The sequence below is a fragment of the Nelumbo nucifera genome, chromosome 5 (genome assembly GCF_055504915.1).
Source record: "Nelumbo nucifera cultivar China Antique chromosome 5, China Antique-T2T, whole genome shotgun sequence".
In the NCBI taxonomy this organism is placed as follows: domain Eukaryota; kingdom Viridiplantae; phylum Streptophyta; class Magnoliopsida; order Proteales; family Nelumbonaceae; genus Nelumbo; species Nelumbo nucifera.
In genome coordinates this window covers 66,075,254-66,095,392 of record NC_142653.1, presented here as the reverse complement: position 1 = coordinate 66,095,392, position 20,139 = coordinate 66,075,254, and positions in this window count along the sequence as shown.

Below are 20,139 nucleotides of genomic sequence, written 5' to 3'. Positions count from 1 at the left end.
TAGATCCCAAATATCCTAATATATCCACCACCAAAATTTTAGATAATAAAATCTCCATTTTTCCCTTCATACATAAAGATTCTGAATTAACCACTCTTGTTGCTCTCTACTCTCAAATCTTAAATCACCAACATAATACCTACCTCAAGACACTTAAAGCTTTCCTAAATCTTCATAAACCACTTGATTGACTACCCACCAAATTTTAGATATGGGAATACCTATTTTACCCTCCATCTAGAAATATTCCAAATAGACTATTTTCATTGCTCGCTACTCTTGAAATATTAGATCTCCATCACAACACATCTCCTCAGACACATATGAAGGGATGGGAGATCCATCATATGGATGGCTGAACCATGTAGGGCGGCTAGGCAAAATTTCAAAAATTTCTTTCTCCCATTCGGGAATCCTAGTTCTTGATTTAGAAAAACTGCATTTTTCAAGGTTCGTTCTTGAAACAAATTGGACCAAATCTAAAACCAAGATTAGGGAGATGAATACCTTATATGGAATCTATGCAAAAAGCTCCTCCCAACGTAGGTGTTCACGCCCAAAGAATGTACCAATTCCTCCCTCCACTGAAGATGACACAGCTTAGGGTGAGGCAGGATCATCAAGTGGTTCTTCACCAATAACCTCATATTCTTCAGCAAGAATCATAGAGGGTAATGAGCACAACTTCAAAATTGTTTCTTCCACCAAGAAACAATATCAAGATCAAATCCTGATCACTCCAAGAGGTGGAGATCGAACAGGGTAGGGCGGCAAGAGTAGAGAGAGAACTAGAAGCAGAAAGCAGTCAAACTATTTAATCTTTTTTCCAATTCACCCTCCTCTTTATATATAACCCTTAAAGAGTCAATCTCCTAATCTAATTATGAGTTTCTTGATCCAAATCTTTATTTGGATTTGAACTCTTTAAGTGGTAAGGATAATCCCTTATCTTATCTACAAATCAAGATCAACTATTCCTAATCAAATTAGAAGTTTCCTGATCCAAATCTCTATTTGGATCTGGACTCTTTAAGTGGATAAGAGTTATCATCTTATCCTTATCTGCTGATCCATTCCCAGATTCGCCCCCTATTTAATTAATCCAATTAACCCAATTCGAAATGGGCTATAGGCCCATTAAGCTTTCAAGCTCACTTCCTTTTAATGCTGGCTAGCTTGGCTCTCTTTGTATGGGGTGGAACCCTTTCATTGATCTCTACATCAGCCACATAAGTTCAGTTTAGCCTTTGTTACAAGGTCAGGCCGAATTCACTGCTAAATATAGTGAACCCTTGAGTCCATCACTATGGACTCTTAATGGGCCCAACATTTACACTAAATGGTCCTTGCGTCCAACCATCTTATGAAGGCCTAAGGATTGTGGGCAGATGTGAGATTAGCCCATCAGGTTTATTATCCCTAAATGGTCTTACACTTAACCTCTCAGCCCTTAATGATCAAACATTACCCGACAAAAGAGGACCTCTCCCTCAGCTACAAGGTAAAGTGCTGCACTCTCTACTCACATGGATCCTGAGAATTAAAACCTTTTGCAAACATTTTGTGAAACCGTAATATATATCCATATAAATATATTTTGCAAAACAAATTTCAACACATTGAAATCAACTGCTAGCAGTTTAGGTTTCCATCAGAGAGAGTGCAATCCCCGATCATTCACTTTGTTCGACAAAGGGGCTGATCGTGTCACTATGATCACCCACTTAGGTGAATTCTAGGACTGCCCCAACATACATAGGTTTTGACCCCATCTAAGGACATATCAAAGACAACCCAATCCAACACCTAGTGTGGTAATACAATTAAGTCTAGGGGTTAGGTGTAACATTCCAGTTTTTCCCATCTATCTCCAAGGTCCAAGGCAATACTGGAATTTGGTCCAGTTCAAGGTTTCAAGCAAACCCACACTGCATGTGCCTCAGGTCTCACCCTAGTAGCTGAGACAAACCACCCCAACCAACTTGGTCGCACATAAGTGTCAGCCTTGGCAGGATACATCTCCCTAGATCTATACAACAGCTGTGAAGGTTCTAAATTAACATGAGTCTCATAAGTGTCCAGTTTAAGGGTATTACATAGAAACACACTAATATAACATGAATCAATTATGTACTTTATTCATTTACAATAAATGTCATAATGTACATCAAGCTGATTGGAGCTAAGGGCATACAATGTCTAACAACATAAACCTCACCAAAGCATTCAATGACCTCCTGATTGGTGATTCATCAAATTTCAAACCTCAAAAAAGACCGTTTAATGCTTTTTGTTTTTAAAAAAATTCTAAATCATGTCCTCTCATTAACTATAAGTTATCCAAATCCAAATTTTCCACTACAACATACTATTCAAGACAACCAAACCATATCAAAACAATCACCAACCTTTTGATTGATCATATGTCAAACTTTAGATCTTAAAATGACCATTTTACCCTTCGCTTAAAATGATTATAAATAAACCGTCATCGTCGCCCAATATGTGCAAAATTCAAGATATCCATTGTTACCACATCATTTGACATCTCCAAACCCCATCGAGTCCTCCCGATCGATGAACCATCCAATTTCAAACCTTAGAATGACCATTTTACCCTTCACTTAAAAAATTCCAAATCGACCATCCTCATCGCCCAATATGCCCCAAATTCAAGATATCCATCGTGTGCATCATCTAACACCCCAAATCCATCAAAATCTCCCAATCATCAATCCACTAAACTTTAAACCTTAAAATGGCCATTTTACCCCTTATTTATAAAGATTCTAAATCGAGGGCTCTCACTAGCAGCTACTCTCCTATTTCAAGATCTACATTGCAATACACCCTCCGATACACCTAGACCACTCCATCACCTTCTTAAACACCCAGACAAACCCTCATTGATTTTTTTAAACCCAAAATAACCATTTTATCCTTCCATCAGGAAAAATCCCGATTCGACAACCCACACTGCTCGATATACTCCAAATAACAAATTTTCACACTAACACACCCCTCGAGGTCATCAAACCCCATCATTGCCCTTTTTGGACACCTTAGAACTCCCTTGGAAAATCTTGCTACAAAATTCCCCATTTTACCGCTCCATCTATGAAGATTCCAATTCATGTGATCTCGTTGTTCCTAACATCTTGAGTTTTATTCTCATCCCTTGAATCCAATACATCATACCCCCTTCGACTTGCCTTCTCATTGGAAGAAAACCCCTTCTATTTTTCATTTAAGTCCCTGCACATTTATGGAAATCACCTAGAACCCCCTATCTACATTAGATGCAATCTTAGCTGTGGATCTAAATCCCCCTTGCTTCACCACCCTTGGATCATCCTTATTGTCACTTTAGCACCCCAAAAACCCTAAATTCAAAAACCTTATGTGCCCCCTCTTGTTTTGCCTCCTACTTTTGAAATTTAAATTTCAAATCCCCCTCTTCTAGACATTAAATGAGGGGGAGACAAGAATGAGTGATTTAAGGAGCCTTTTTTAGGAAGCTCCCATCCCTTGGATTAGAACAAAGAGATCCTATCCCTTCATTCTTTTAAACCTCCATAACCTAAAACCCAAATCTTTTCCACTCAAACCCTAAAACACTAACCAAGACCCAACCAAACCCAACCAATCTAGTCCTAATCAAACCAAACTAGGAGCCTAACCACAATTCAGTTTAAAGGAAAATCCAAGGAAAATAAAAGAAAAAAGTGAAAATACCCAAAACCGAACCAACCCCAAGGACTTTCTCACACACTCTCTTCTCTCCCTCAAGCTCTCCCCTTCTACTTACACACTCTCTCCTCTCCCTCAAGCTCTCACCTGAACTGAACCCTAGCCTCATCTTCATCCTCCTCTTACCTCCTCTCTTCCCCAACAAAAGCCTCCATGAAACCCTAGCAACCAAGACAACACTCACCTCTCAGACCACCATCTTCTCCCTCACTCCCTCAAGCTTTCACCACCAAACCATCTTCCCACTTATCTCCCTCTTCCTCCTCTCACCCCTTAACCTTCATTAATGAACCAACCAAGTTCTATTCTCTACCACAACCCTAGCAAGCACTGAAGTCTCTACCCTCTCTCACTAACGTCCCCACTCTTCTCCTTGTCCATTTCACCGTCTTCATTTACCATTATCCCCAAACAACACAAAAAAAAAAGAAAAAGAAAAGAGAGAAGACTCTTAGAGGAATCGGCTAAGGAAGGAATGAGGGAATAAAAGAAAAGGAAGAGAAGAATGAAGAAAGATAGGACGATTCACCATCTACTCAAACCATCACCATTTAACAATAGAAATCCCCACCAGTCCTCTCTCTTCACTTTACTTCACAAAAAAAAAACCGAATTAGGACCTCTCTGGCATTCTCCCTCACGTATCTAAACCGAAATCTCCAACCTTCCCTTCCTCCTTCTCCCTTAATCTCTCCCAACCAAACTAATATCTCCGTAAGTCCTCTTCCATTATCCCTCTCCTACCTTTTGGTTTCAGATCTGGTTTGATTTAGGGTTCAAGATTGATCCTTGAAAATGCGAATTTTCTAAAATAGGGAATGTGATTCCCAGATGAGGGGAGAGGAAATTTTTGAAATTTTGCCCAACCTACCTGTAGGGTTCAGCCATCCATATGATGGATCTCTCATCCCTTCAGCTCCTCAGTCCCCTCAACCTCCTCGAGCACTTCCACGGTCTCGACCTCGTCCTCAGTGGGTGTTTTAGGATCATGCAAACTCAAACCCTACACAACCTCGACCACATCAAGTAGACGACGAAGAACTCTATTGCGACAAAGGTTGAACCCAGTCTCCTAGGAGGTCAAAGCAAAGTTGTCCATCTCATCCTGATACTCCTAGGAAGCCTTGAACCAAGCAACTGCCTCCGCCTTGGCCTAGGACACTTGCTTGTCGGCCTCCTTCTTCGATGCCTCCCACTCAGCCTTCAGAGTGGTGACACGATCCTTTAGCTTGCAGACCGTATCAGACCCCTCGTCGATGTCGCACCTTAGATCGACCACCTCGCCTTCTAGCTCAACAAGCCGGGCCTTTGTGGTTGCGAGCTCGATCTGGTTAGCCACATAGAGATGCGTCACCGACCGAAGACAACCAACCAGAGCAATCGCTGTACACGCGTTCTACAGAAGAAGGCCAAATTAGTAAGAGTAATCGACTAAGACAAATAACTAGTACGAGCAAAAAGACTTACCCCAACTGCCTGAAACATGAGCGCGCTCTCCAAGGTGCCACTTGTAGTCTCGAGTAGTTTGCACTATATGGCCAACGTCAGCATATCATGGAGGAGCTCCTCAGGAAGACCCTCTGTCCTTAGCCTGTTCTAAGGGCGGATGTTCCACTGCGGCACATAAATCTCGGTCCAATGCCCTTCGGCATGCTGACCCGCAGAGGGGAAGACTGAGCAGTAGCAGTTCTCTCCTCCAGATCGACCAACACAACATCCTCCATAGGCGACCTTGCCCTCTTCTACAACCTAGGAGTACGCTCTCCGGACGTCGAGCACACCTCAGTAGAATGGGGCTGGGTTCCCTGAGCCCCTTGGGATCGTACTCTATTAGTCGTAGCTCTCATGCGGTGGTTGATCTCCTCATGATTCGCCATCTTGACACTTACGCAAGCCAAACGAGGAATTAGTACAAGTTACACAACTCAGGAAGGAAGACAATGGAAAATCGATGACTAACGAACCAGCCTCCTCGCTCATTAGCCTAACACTGATCAATTTCGAGAAGGACGTGCAATTCATCACATTGACCTCTTTGATCATCCCTATGGCCGCCCTTTCTTCCTCGGAAAGCCAGTCCAACGTGGGTTGCTTCACCTTGGTCCTTGGATCCTGATGCTCGACCAACAGAGGCCAACTCCTAGGACAACGCATGAAGAAATCTCTCCTTCTAGCTTCATTGAGGTTGGGGTCCCGACCAGCACTTTGATGCATTGCCTGGCCGAGTAGTAGTAATACCCCTGTTGGTGATGCTTCAGTTGGAAAAAATAGTTGATCATCCCCAAGGTAAGCACAAGGTTGTGGATAGAAAAGTACAATATCAGATCGATCGAAAGCCTAAATGAGTTCAACATCAGTTGTACCGGCGATACCCGATACCATCTGAATACCTCTATAAGTCCCTCGTGTAGTAGAAATCTCAGCCCAGCCATGAGGCTGTGTTCGTACACACAAAGCTCCCCTGGCCGAGCATCTATGGGCTTTTTTCCAACCCTCGAACACCTTGCCTCGAATTCGACAAGAATATAGTACAAAGCCCAGATACGACCAACATCACATGGCATCAATAGCATAGTGTGGTCCCGAACTGGTGACCGGCCCTTACAGGAAGATTGGCCATCCTAGTCAACGGCCCAGCCTCGACCATCCTTGGCTTCGGCCCCCTGGCCACCAACCTTAGAAACAACAAGCACAACAACCTCAGTAAGAGACCCCAACTCATACTCAGAACTAAAAGAAGTGAAAGTAGAGGAATTCGAAGAAGAGGAAGAAGATTGGGAAAACTCAGTGGACAAGGAAGACATCTTATCAGACACCAGGAAATAAGACCACAGAACTGAAGCAATCACCAAGTAGCCGAAGGCTACCCCTTGCCGAGCTCTAGAAACACTCCCTTCGCATGAGGAAGGAGAAATGCCCTTTCACCCGCTTTTATAGGCTCTCAAGGATCCAAGTTAGAGTAGATCAATGATCCAAATCAGGTGCCACTCTCTGACACCTCGGGAAGACGAAATGACGCAACTATCCCCCACACACAAGACACCTCTGACAACCCATTTGGGGACAGTACGAATGCCAATTGGGCCAGTTCAGCCCAGAAAACCGGTTCAACCCAAATCCTTCAGCCCTAATGACGCGCTAAACCAAAAGCAACTTCGTGCTCCTCAGCCAACGACCAAAGAGCTCTTCCACAACACGGCGCAGCCGAGCATCAAATAAGCTCAAATTCCAAAGATCAACTTTAAGTTCCTCAACCGACGACTGAAGCACTCTTCCACGCCACACCTTGGTCGAGCACTTCACTCCTTAACTTCGGAACTAGGGGAGTGGTGTTCAGGTCTTGGTTGAACTGGCTTCAGGTGCCATGTGGTGCCAATGTGGCCACCTTATCCCCCTGGCCACTTAGCGCCGCGTCACCTCCATGAACCCGTCTTATCCACCCTGCCACGTCGACACCACGTCATGTGGATAAGCGCAACCAACACAGAAGAGGATGGGGACAACTCCACTGGGGATTAGGCCTTATCCCAAAGACCTCGGCAATTAGCCTCATCCCAACAACCCCAAAAGCCTAAACCAATCAAGACACATATCTCTAACTATAAAAAAGTACCTCCCGCTCAAGGTAAGGGATCCAACTCTTAACTCCCATACCATTACTCTACTTGGACAAGCACTAATCTTCAACTGCTCGGCCTGACCACCCACTACTTTCTACTAATTTGAGCATCAGAATATCTACTCAGGGATAACTCCTCGGGCCTCTGACCTTTTCTTGGTTTCAGATCTCATTGCATGGCTTCGTCCTTCCACCTTGGCCCTGCCCAATTGACAAAGACTTTGATTATGGCCTTAATTCTTGCACTACCTCGGATCGAACATCATCACATTCCCTACATTGTTTTACCCTTTTTAAGGAATAGATACGAATTCTACTTTTTTTTTTGTTTAATTAGATTCATCATCTTCGGTCAAGCAGTTTAGTTTTTAAATGGTTTTGGAAAAATTAGGTTAAAAACTTTCTTCTATGATGATTGACCATAAATTGGATGGATGGAATTATTAGTGAGCTTATATTGTTTTGCATTTTCGGATTATAAGTAAATCCGGTATGTGGATAGAGAGTGAATGTGGGATTTTGACTAGTTTAATCTTGGAGGCTGAGATCATATTGTATTCATATTTTGGATATTACTTTATTCTACTTCATGTCTTAATTTATTTCATTTTTACTGCAATCAAACAAAATAAGTTATAATTTGAAACAAGAATAGGTTAGAATTTTGCATCAGTGCAAATTTATTTGCATTGCAACCAAACGCAGCCCTTATTTCTAAATAGCTGACCTGAGACTGAGTAGCACTCATAAGACGACTGTTTAACCAAAATTTGTCTCCTCCATTTAACCCATTTTTCTAAATAGCTGACCTGAGATATTTTTGAATAAAATACCATTTTAAGATGTACACCGGTTTCTGATGAAGGTGCATCGTGAAATAGTTGCAAACTGTGAGGAGTATTTTAGTAAAACGCAAATTATAAGATGTCTCAATAAATACACAAAACTATAGGTTAAATGACCCAAAAAAACAAAGAAAAAAAACCCTTTTTTTTTCCTTTTACAGGTTAAATGCTATTGAAACAACAAGAACAGCGGCAGCAAGAAGAGTACGTAATTAATAGAACAATCAATTGCTTTGGGGCTGATAACACCTGAAATGGCTGAACCAAATGAATAATTATCACTTTGTCTTTTAGCGAATAAGTTAATTCAGTAGATTGCAATCTCTTTATGGCAGAAGCTAATGAAGTTGGATTGATTACTTAAATCCCTATATAATTTACAATAAATTTATTTTTCCATCAAAAGACAAGGCAACAGGGGCCATTACTTATAATGGTGAAATCTCGGGCTGGCAAGTGCGACTGTGTGAGAATACAGGTTTAAGACCCCAGATATCTCGGGCCAACATTGAGTAAATAAGTAATTTTAGCCATTATCAAGCAGAACCTTAGATTAAAATGTCTGTTCTTCTGACTGTTTTGCCACAGACTCGAGCACTTTGAAATCAGTCTATATATTACCCCAACATCCCACAAAGAAAAGCTTCTAATCCCGTGGGAATTTGGGCGACAACCGACACTGACTATGGAGTCATTTCAGGAGGTCCATTCCATCACTTCCCATGAGAATATCTTATTATTTGATGATTGTGCTAAGCTGATGTGAGAAGCATTTGATAGGGGAGCTAATGTAATAAGAATGCCATACTTCCAAAGAGATTATAATATAGCACGAATACGGTACTTGATATCTATAGAGAATGTCAAGTTGTTCAGACGAAGCCACAGCTAAAGACAAATTGTTTTCATTCAGTGAATGCTTTGTCCCAACCCAACTCCTGGGCGGACCCACGTAGTCCAATAATGGAGTCTGCGAGAAGATTCACTATCTTATGAATGACTTTTCAGTCTCCTTGTTTGTTAACATGGAGAACCAATCTATCTCATGTGATGTTACTGGCTTTGGGGTCTTTCGATCGAGGAAACCTGAATCTAATAGTGAATCTGTGTTTAGTGTTGTTTGGATTGAAACATACCAACAAGATATCAAAGAAGTAGAAAAGAATATTGGCAATTTTTTCTTCTGCACTGTAAAAAAATAGAGAAATTGAAGTGATCTTTTCCACTTATTTGATATCTATCTTGGGTCATTTATTAAAACATTCCCATAGTTTCATGGACTTATTAAAACCTACCCTATATTTTGCATTTTACTAAAACCTACCTTATACCCTAATAAACCTGGCTCTAACCTGACCATCTAGGGATGAGTCAAGTTGAATTTACCATTTAACATGACCATCAGGTCATAATACCCCTACACATATAAAGGGTATCTTATTATTTGGTCTTACTTCTAACCCCTAACCTTAAAGTTTATGATTTCTTTCATTCTTTGTTTTAACCCAAATCAAGTTTAGGTTTGGCTAACCCCCCCGCCCATCAGGTCATAATGCCCCTACACATATAAAGGTTATTATTGTAATTTGGTCCAACTTCTAATCCTTAACCTTAAATTATATGATTTATTTTATTAATTTTTATTGAAAACTCAAGAACCATTAATTTAAGACGAAAATTGGTTTATGGGTTACTGGATTAACATCCTTACTCTCCTATGCTCTATTTTTATTACATATGGACATTTTTGAGAGAAAATGAACTAGAAAGAGCCCTATGACTTTCTTAATTAATTTTGATCATGGACCAAGTTGAGCTATAGGCATACTATAAAGCTATATTAATGTAATTATTTTAAATAGAATTTAAATTAATAAAAATAGATTTAAAATTAATAACTTTCTCATGACAAAGTTAATTTTATAAGATTACTATTTTTTGTTAATTTTATTTATAAAACTATATAATATTAGTAATTTACTTTAATTAATAAAAAATATTATTATTATTATTATTATTATTATTATTATTATTATTATTATTATTATTATTATTATTATTATTATTATTATTATTATTATAACAAATTTGTATTAATTTCTACAATTTTTAAATATGACTTAAGTGGATTAAAATTATAACTTGTATAGTTTTATTAGTAATAACAATTGATAACTTTGTTATAATTAAGCTAATTAGGATCGTTTAGCCACATAAATAAGTTACCTAGTTAAACAGCATGCTTATGCAGTACGGTTTTCCGAGAAAACGTTTCTTAGGAAACAGTTTTGGTTCCAGACACCGCTATAGGGGGAGGGAGGAGACCAGATTAGGAGATGTTTTAGAAGGAAGTTTTAGGTGGGGAGATAGTTTAGGATAATTTTTTTTTAGGAAAGGAGACGAATATGAATAGGAACGAGATATATATATATAGAAGAGATATTTAGGAAAACAGGGTACTGAGGTGGCAAACTAAAAATATAAGTAATGATATTTTGAGGAAAGAGAGGAAACCAAAAAGAAGCCTTAAAGGAAGGGAAGAAAGAAGAGGCCATCTGGCGTGACCATACATATAACAATAGATTTTTTTTTTTTGTGCAAACAGTTGTAGAAAAGACATTCATTTTCGATACATACGTGTCCAAAGAATTCTTCTTGCTTTAGTATTAAATTTAGATTAAAACAAAGGAACATCAGAATTGTGGCCGCATTTGAACATCACTCACACTGACGTGAACATTTGGAGGGATCTTCTTGTTCTTTCTTTTGCTTCTGAATAAGTTTTGATGTTGTTATGTACCCATATGGTCGGTACAAAACGATGAATCATGACTTCACTTAATGTGACCCTGATTTGGAACACTTCCAATGAACTTTAAGAGAAAATTACATGTAGAAGGATTATTGGTTTCACTGTATCATTATTTTTATCTTTCAATCAAAACAAAAAAAAAAGTATATATCATTATTTTTGTCCTCTCTTTTCTATTTCATTAGGGCTGTGATGAGTGATGCTTACAAATCTGAAATCTAGCTTTACAAATTAATAAATGTCTAATCCACCAAGAACTTACGTCATATATATCATGAGAGGTGATACATATAACATGCCTGAACAGTTGAACATAATTTTCACTTCAGCTTTAGAAACCAGGTGCTAATTTGGGCACATCCCCTTAGGAAAGAGGAAAGAAAGTAATAAAGAAATATCCTCATCGAAAATAATCAGTTATTTCCTTCTCGAGAAGTACTTTGGGCTATTAATTAATTAGAGGTATATGATTCAAGACACACGAATAGGGTGGCTTTATTAAGGGCTTGTTCTGTTTTGTGGTTGAAAAAAGTGTGGTTATTCTCAGAGCATACCATACTAGTATCGTGGATTCTAGAATGTTCACTTTGTAGGCTGTAGTGTTTTGTATGGGTGTAAGTCAGGCAGGTCGGGCCAGGTTTATAGTCAGTCTGGGCCTAATTCTAAAATCTGAACTTAATGCTTGAGCTCGAGGACAAGTCCGATCTTTTCAATCCAAGCCCAACCCACTGTTACACAGTTCAGTATGCCCTTAGTTTCAATCAGAATGATGTACTTTATGAGTTTATTGTAAATGAATAAAGATACATATTTGATTCATGTTCCCTTGGTATGTTTCTGTGTAATACCCTTAAACTGGACACTTAATGAGACTCGTGTTAGTTTAGAATGTTCACAGCCAGTGGGTCGGTCTGGGGAGACCTATCCCGACAAGGCTGACACTGTAGTGCCACCAAGTCGGTTAGGGTGGCTTGTCTCAGCTGCCAGGGTGAGACCCTAGGCACATACAGTGTAGGATTAATTGAATCTTTGAACTGGACCAGATTTCCAGTATTGCCCTGGACCTTGGAGATTGATGGGCAAAACTAGAAAGTTACACCCGACCCTTAGACTCGATTATGATACTACACTAGGTGTTGGATTGGGCTGTCTTTGATGTACCAATCAGTGAGATCCTTAGCGGGGGTCAAAACCTGGGTATGTTGGGACAGTCCGAGAATTCATCTGAGTGGGTGATCATAGTGACAGGATCAGCCCCTTTGTCGGACAAAGGTAATGATCGGGGATGCACTCTCACTGATGGAAACCAAGACTGCCGGCAGCCGATTTCAACCGTTGAGATTTGTTTTTGCAAAATATATTTTATATCAGATATAAAAGTATATATATATTATGGTTTCTAAAATGTTTGCAAAAGGTTTTAATTCCCGGGATCCATATAAGTGGAGAGTGCAACACTGTTCCTTGCAGCCGAGGGAGAGGTCCTCTCTTGTCGAGCTGTGTATGATCATTATGGGCTGAGAGGTTAAGTGTAAGACCATTGAGGATAATACCTGATGGGCTAATCTTGCATCTGCCCACAGTCCCTGGGTGTTACAAGGTGGCTTGGCCCAGGGACCACTTAGTGTAAGTGTTGGGCCCATAGAGCCCATTTGATGGGTTTCAAGGGGTGCACTGTCATTAACAGTGTATTCGGCCAGGCCTTGTAGCAAAGGCTGGGCCGAACCCATGTGGCTGATGTGTAGATCAATGCTTGGGTCCCACGCCATACAAGGAAGCCCAACTGGGCAGCAATTTGGAAGCCTTTTGAGTACATAACCTTAAATGGGCCTTAAGCCCATTTCGAACTGGGCTGATTTGATCGGTCATTTAAAGGGGGCGAATTCTGAAGTGGGTCAGCTAAAAGGATTGGGCTTAGACCCTATCCACTCAGAGAGTCCATGATCTAAATAAGATTTAGATCTGGAAACCTCCTAATTAGATTAGGAGACAGCTGATCTTATCTGCAGATAAGATAAGGGTTATCCCTTATCACTAAGGGACTTCTAACCCAAATATGATTTGGATTAGCAGCTCCTAATCTGATTAGGAGCTGATCCCTTTTGAGATTATAAAAGGGGAAGGGGGCGGCAGCCTACTACACAACTACATCATCAACAGCATTCTTCTCTTAAAGAAAGAGAGATTGAGAGATTTCCTGCATACTGCGAATTCTCTCCTGCCGCCACCTTCCTGCCATTGCCATTCCTTCAGTTCGATCTCCAGTTCTTGGGAGCAATCAAGATTGGATCATGATTTCAATCTTTTAGGGAAAAGATTGGTTGGAGCTGTACTCAAATCGTCCAGTTGATCCTTATGAAGGATCAAGTTCTTTTGAAGAACGTTGCTGATTCTGCTCCACCCTGCACTGCGCCATCTTCAGTGGGAGCAAATTTTGGATCCTTCCTTGGGCGTGAACACCTCCATTGGGAGATAGTATTTCTCCGTATCAGGTATAATCCTCTCCCACTCCTTTTGGTTCAGATCTGGTTCAGTTTATGGTTCAAGATTGATCCTTGAAAATATGATTTTCTAAATGGGGAATACGATTCCCAGTTGAAGGGAGAGATAAAATTTTTGAAATTCGCCCCTTATTCCGCAATCTTTGGGTGTCCATAGGATGGATCTCTCATCCCTTCAGTGGTATCAGAGCCATGGTTCAAATCTTGAACCAATTTGTTTCAGATCTGAACCTGCGCAAATGGGCAGAAGGTGTTCTACCCGATTTGCGCAGATTTGGGTTTTGGGAATTTTTTCCCAAAATTAATGGGCGAATAATCTGAAATTAATTTTATATAAATCTGATTATTATTTAGAATTGTTCTTTATGATTTTCTTGATTTATGGGCTGTTCGTACAAGAGGAGATCGAAATCTTGGTTTGCGCAGGGAACCTGCAAGACTTGCAGTTTCCGGATTTATTTATTACATTTGGTCTGTAATTTTTTTTTTCTTAGACTCAATGTATAGGCATTCGATCTGATGTAATAATTAATAGAAATAGGATTTCTATTTTTTTATTTTGGATCGAAGATGGCGGCGCAGAAAGGGAGAAATCGCAAAGAAGAAGATTTCGCAGATGGGAGAATCGCTATCTGCGATTTGCAGTTTATGAAACTGCATTCTGTGATCTAACCTCTGTTTTGCAGGATGGATTGTACGAACAACCCTGATTGACTGATTGTTGTTTTTCTTTTATTAGTAATTAATTTCAGATTATTTTCTTGAATTAAAGATTTAATTAAAAATCAAACCCTAGACCCATTCGAACCAAGATTGGTTCAAACTGTTTGGACCAAATCTAGGGTTTAATCAAGGCTGAAAGTCAGCCCTATTTTTCCCACTAATGGGCCTGAGGATTGATGTTTAATTAAATGGTTAATTCGGCCCAACCTGTAAAGGCCCGGTTTTAAATAGTTAAAACTGCTAAAAGCCCACTTAACCCTTAAAGCTATATGGGTTGAACCGTTCGGCCCATATACCTAGATAATGTTAATGGTTAATATTATGGATTTAAAATGGGCTTCAAATGGGCTTTACAGATAACTAATTGACTGGATCAATTTATCCCTGCATGTGATGTATGGATGTGTGATGTTCTGCGTACATGGGCCATAAGTACTTGGCCCATGCTCAATCGACAGTGGCTCTTTCGCACACCATGGCTGAATGCACATCATTGCCATGGTGTCCCTTTTGGTCATTGGATGACCTCCCTCAGTGGTGGGCCCCACACCTCATCATGAGGTCTCGTGCGGAACCCTAGCCGATTTAGGCCCACCAAAATCTGGCTTTATGAAAGTCAGTGGGAGCCACTTTGGTTTGACCTAAAGATAAAACTAGGGCGTAATTATCTGTTCCCTCCAGATAATATGAGTGCATGTGATAGGGAGATTCATATGATGAACTCTCTAAAGGCCTTCCATCATTAGCACAAGGATGGGTCCTTCAGTAATGAGGAAACGCACCAGAAAATGGGCTATCCATTTGCTGTTGGGCTTGTCTAAGTGTTTCATAAGATGATAGGGGCGTCATAGACCGATGTGGGAGGGGCTTCACTAGAAAATGGGAACTCTCTCACGGTACCTTGGCGTTCACGAATATGATGGGTAAGCACTCATTGGACAGAAAGGTTTATCTGAAAACGGCTCTGAACCTTGTCTGACAGAGGCCAAAGGGAAAACTCATATGATGAGTGGATATGATCCTTCACAGAAAGGTGGTGGGGTTATGCAGCTGAAACAGTTGGCTTCATGCACCCTATGTGATTTCCCACATTTCTAGAGACAACCCGTAGTCTCCGTCACTAAGAAAGGAGGGAAATCTCAGAGACGAATAAATGGAAATGGATCGTAGATTAAAATCGATATCTATGAAATGAACATGAATCAAATTAGGTTGTGGACTGATGTTTGCTCTTTTATCAGAAAATGGCAAACGGATCTTTTGCAAAGCTACTTGATGACAACAAGTTGAAGGGCCCAAACTATGCTGACTGGTATAGAAACCTTATGCTGGTCCTTGCTTCTGAAAAACTTGATAAAGTGGCAAAGAATCCTGCCCCGGAGCATCCGGGAGATAGGGCTTCTGAGGCCCGAAGGAGAGACTATCAAGAATGGGAGGAGAAAAACTCCCTTGCCCGGTGTTACATCATTGCCTCCTTGGACAATCCGATACAGAGGCAGTTCGATCAGATCGAACTTGCCAAAGACATATTGGACAGTCTCAGGACAATGTATGCAGAGCAGAATCGTTCTACTCGACAAAAGGTCTTGAAACAGTTCATGACCACACAAATGTCCAAGGGTCAACAAGTTCACGACCATTGTCTTCGGATGATGGGATACATCAACAAACTGGAGGCTCTTGGATCCGGGCTGGACCTTGCAACCCAGATAGATGCTATCCTTAACTCTTTGCCTCCTTCCTTTAATCCGTTCATCATGAACTATAACATGAACAAGCTGAATGTCAGCTTACAAGAGCTCAGCAATATGTTGCAAAGAGCTGAAGAACTGATTAAAAAGGATGAGCCTGTAGCCATGCTTGTTGAAGCTGGCAAGTTAGACAAGAGAAAGAGGAAGGCAAAGAAGCCTCAGAAGAAAGCCACTAAAAGCAAGAAGCAGAAGAAAGACAAAGCATCGGATGCCTGTCACTTCTGCAAGAAGACCGGCCACTGGAAAAGGAATTGTCCTGCCTACCTGGAAACCAAGAAAGGTAACTTCGAAACTTGTGTTATAGAAACCAATTTATTGGTAGCTTCTGCGTCCTGGTGTATTGACTCCGGGACTTCAACTCATGCGTGTAACTCACTGCAGGGGTTCAAGGTAAGCAGAAGGCTGAGTGAAGGAAAAGTCACACTCTACTTGGGGACTACTGCAACTGTTGCAGCCGTGGCCATAGGAACCGAGGAATTATATTTTAGAGAAGGAAAAATTGTACTAAAAGATTGTCTTTATGTACAAAATTTAAGAAGAAATTTGATTTCTGTCTCAAAACTGTGCAGATGGTTATTCTGTCTTCTTTAGTAATACGATTACTATTAAAAGAAACAACAGATTCATCGCATACGGGGAACTGGAGAACGGTCTCTATGTTCTACATCCTTCTCTAGAAACTAACATAACCGAAACTACGTCGGTAGAAAACCCCAAGAAGAGAGCCCGTGATACAGTTAATCCCACGTGTCTGTGGCATTACCGACTTGGCCACATCGGTGTTGACCGAATCACAAGGTTGGTAAAGGATGGTCCTTTGGATTTTCTAGCTGTAGAAGATCTTCCCACCTGTGAGCCTTGCCTACAAGGCAAGATGACGAAACGGCCATTTGACGGTAAGCCTGAAAGATGTACAGGCACACTTGACCTAATACATACTGATGTATGTGGTCCCCTGAGTGTTAGGACACGAAATCAACACGTGTATTTCATCACCTTCACAGATGATTTTTCACGATATGGTTACGTGTACCTAATGAGACACAAGTCTGAATCCTTTGAAAAGTTCAAAGAGTTTAGACAAGAGGTCGAGAAACAATTAGGGAGAGAAATTAAAGCCCTTCGATCCGATCGAGGTGGCGAATATCTCTCTGACGAATTCAGGGACTACTTAAAGGACAATGGGATAGTATCACAATTAGCTCCTCCTGCTACACCACAACTTAATGGTGTTTCAGAGAGGAGGAATAGGACCTTCTTAGATATGGTCCGGTCGCTTCTCATACACTCAGAGTTACCCACATCCTTTTGGGGTTACACATTAGAGACTGCGATTTACGTGCTGAATCGGGTTCCAACCAAATCGGTTCCGAATACTCCATATGAACTTTGGACCGGAAAGAAACCAAGTGTCAGACACTTGAAGATTTGGGGTTGTCCAGCACACGTCAAAAGAACGAGTGCAGACAAGTTGGAATCCAAGACCAGTCGTTGCCTATTTGTAGGCTACCCAAAAGGCTCTGTAGGTTACCTTTTCTATGACCCAAGTGAGCAGAAAGTGTTCTGCAGTCGAAATGCACAGTTCTTGGAAATCGACTATATCCTGGACACCCATCGTCAGGAAGTTATTCTGGATGAGGAGAGCTCAGGAGCAGTGGGAGATGTCCCACAAGTTCCAGGTAGTGACCAACTTAGAAGATCCACTCGGGCATCCAGGCCACCAGTCCGTTATGGTTATGACTAGGATAGTTACCTGGTGGAAACCTTGACTAGTGAGGAGGATCCCGTGACTTACGCGGAAGCTATGTTGGACATAGATTCCCAGAAGTGGGTGGAGGCCATGAGGGCAGAGATGGACTCAATGGAGACCAATGGAGTCTGGACTCTAGTAGATCCGCCCTCCGGGATAAAGGCAATCGGTTGCAAATGGATTTACAAGAGGAAGAAGGGCCCCGATGGTAAAGTTGAGACCTTCAAGGCTTGTCTGGTGGCGAAAGGGTACACTCAGAAAGAGGGCATCGATTATGAGGAAACCATTTCGCCTGTGGCCATGCTTAAATCCATTAGGATCCTGCTGGCTGTAGCAGCATACCATGATTATGAGATTTGGCAGATGGATGTCTAAACTGCATTCCTGAATGGAGATCTTGCTGAAGATATCTATATGCAGCAGCCACAAGGCTTCGTTGCTGCAGGTCAGGAAACCATGGTATGTAAACTTAACAGATCCATTTATGGGCTTAAGCAAGCTTCTAGAAGTTGGAACATCCGTTTTAACTCTGCTGTCAAATCGTTTGACTTCAAGCAGAATCCGGATGAACCCTGTGTCTACAGGAAGTACAGTGGGGATAAGGTTACCTTCTTGGTTCTGTATGTAGATGACATTCTACTCATTGGGAATGATGTGGGAATGTTAACTACGGTGAAAGTATGGCTTTCGCAGCAATTCTCCATGAAAGATCTTGGAGAAGCCTCCTATATACTGGGTCTTCGACTCTATAGAGATAGATCGAAGCGGATAATAGGATTATCCCAATCTGCTTACATTGACAAAATAGTCAAGAGATACAGCATGGAAAACTCCAAGAAAGGAAATGTTCCTTTCAGGCACGGAGTCACTCTCTCCAAGAAGATGTCTCCCAAGACTTCTGAGGAGATTGATGGCATGAAAGTCGTTCCTTATGCCTCAGCCGTAGGGAGCATCATGTATGCCATGCTGTGCACTCGTCCTGACATAGCTCAGGCAGTGAGTGTAGTAAGCAGATTTCAGGCCAACCCAGGGCAGGAGCATTGGACTGCTGTGAAAAACCTACTTAAGTACCTTCGAAGGACAAAAGAGTTTTGTCTAGTGTTCGACGGTAGCTCACTACAGATCCAGGGGTTTACAGATGCCGATTTCCAGTAGGACCCAGATGATAGAAAGTCTACATCTGGATATGTTTTCACGATAGGATCGTGTGCTGTTTACTGAATGTCAGCAAACAGGGGTCCTAAGTAGCAAATTAATAGTCCACAACCCAAGCCGAAAGCATTGCCGTAAGTGAGGCTGCCGTATAAATGAAGGTGTTCATTCCTGAATTTGGAATTAATTTGCTGAATGTCAGCAAACAGGGGTCCTAAGTAGCAAATTAATAGTCCACAACCCAAGCCGAAAGCATTGCCGTAAGTGAGGCTGCCTTATAAATGAAGGTGTTCATTCCTGAATTTGGAATTAAGCACATCACCCATTCCACCGTTGTATGACAACGCTGGACCTACGGGAGGATAGTGTAAAGAGGTAGCATCAGCGGAGAATGTGGTAAACCCATTGACTAAGCCACTGTCACAGAAAGTGTTTGAGAAACACATGGAAAGCATGGGACTCTGGCTAGTACCTGATTGGACCTAAGTGCAAGTGGGAGCTGTTAGACAGTTTAGTATGCCCTTAGCTTCAATCAGAATGATGTACTTTATGAGTTTATTGTAAATGAATAAAGATACATATTTGATTCATGTTCCCTTGGTATGTTTCTGCGTAATACCCTTAAACTGGACACTTAATGAGACTCGTGTTAGTTTAGAATGTTCACAGCCAGTGGGTCGGTCTGGGGAGACCTATCCCGACAAGGCTGACACTGTAGTGCCACCAAGTCGGTTAGGGTGGCTTGTCTCAGCTGCCAGGGTGAGACCCTAGGCACATACAGTGTAGGATTAATTGAATCTTTGAACTGGACCAGATTTCCAGTATTGCCCTGGACCTTGGAGATTGATGGGCAAAACTGGAAAGTTACACCCGACCCCTAGACTCGATTATGATACTACACTAGGTGTCGGATTGGGCTGTCTTTGATGTACTAATCAGTGAGATCCTTAGTGGGGGTCAAAACCTGGGTATGTTGGGACAGTCCGAGAATTCATCTGAGTGGGTGATCATAGTGACAGGATCAGCCCCTTTGTCGGACAAAGGTAATGATCGGGGATGCACTCTCACTGATGGAAACCAAGACTGCCGGCAGCCGATTTCAACCGTTGAGATTTGTTTTTGCAAAATATATTTTATATCAGATATAAAAGTATATATATATTATGGTTTCTAAAATGTTTGCAAAAGGTTTTAATTCCCGGGATCCATATAAGTGGAGAGTGCAACACTGTTCCT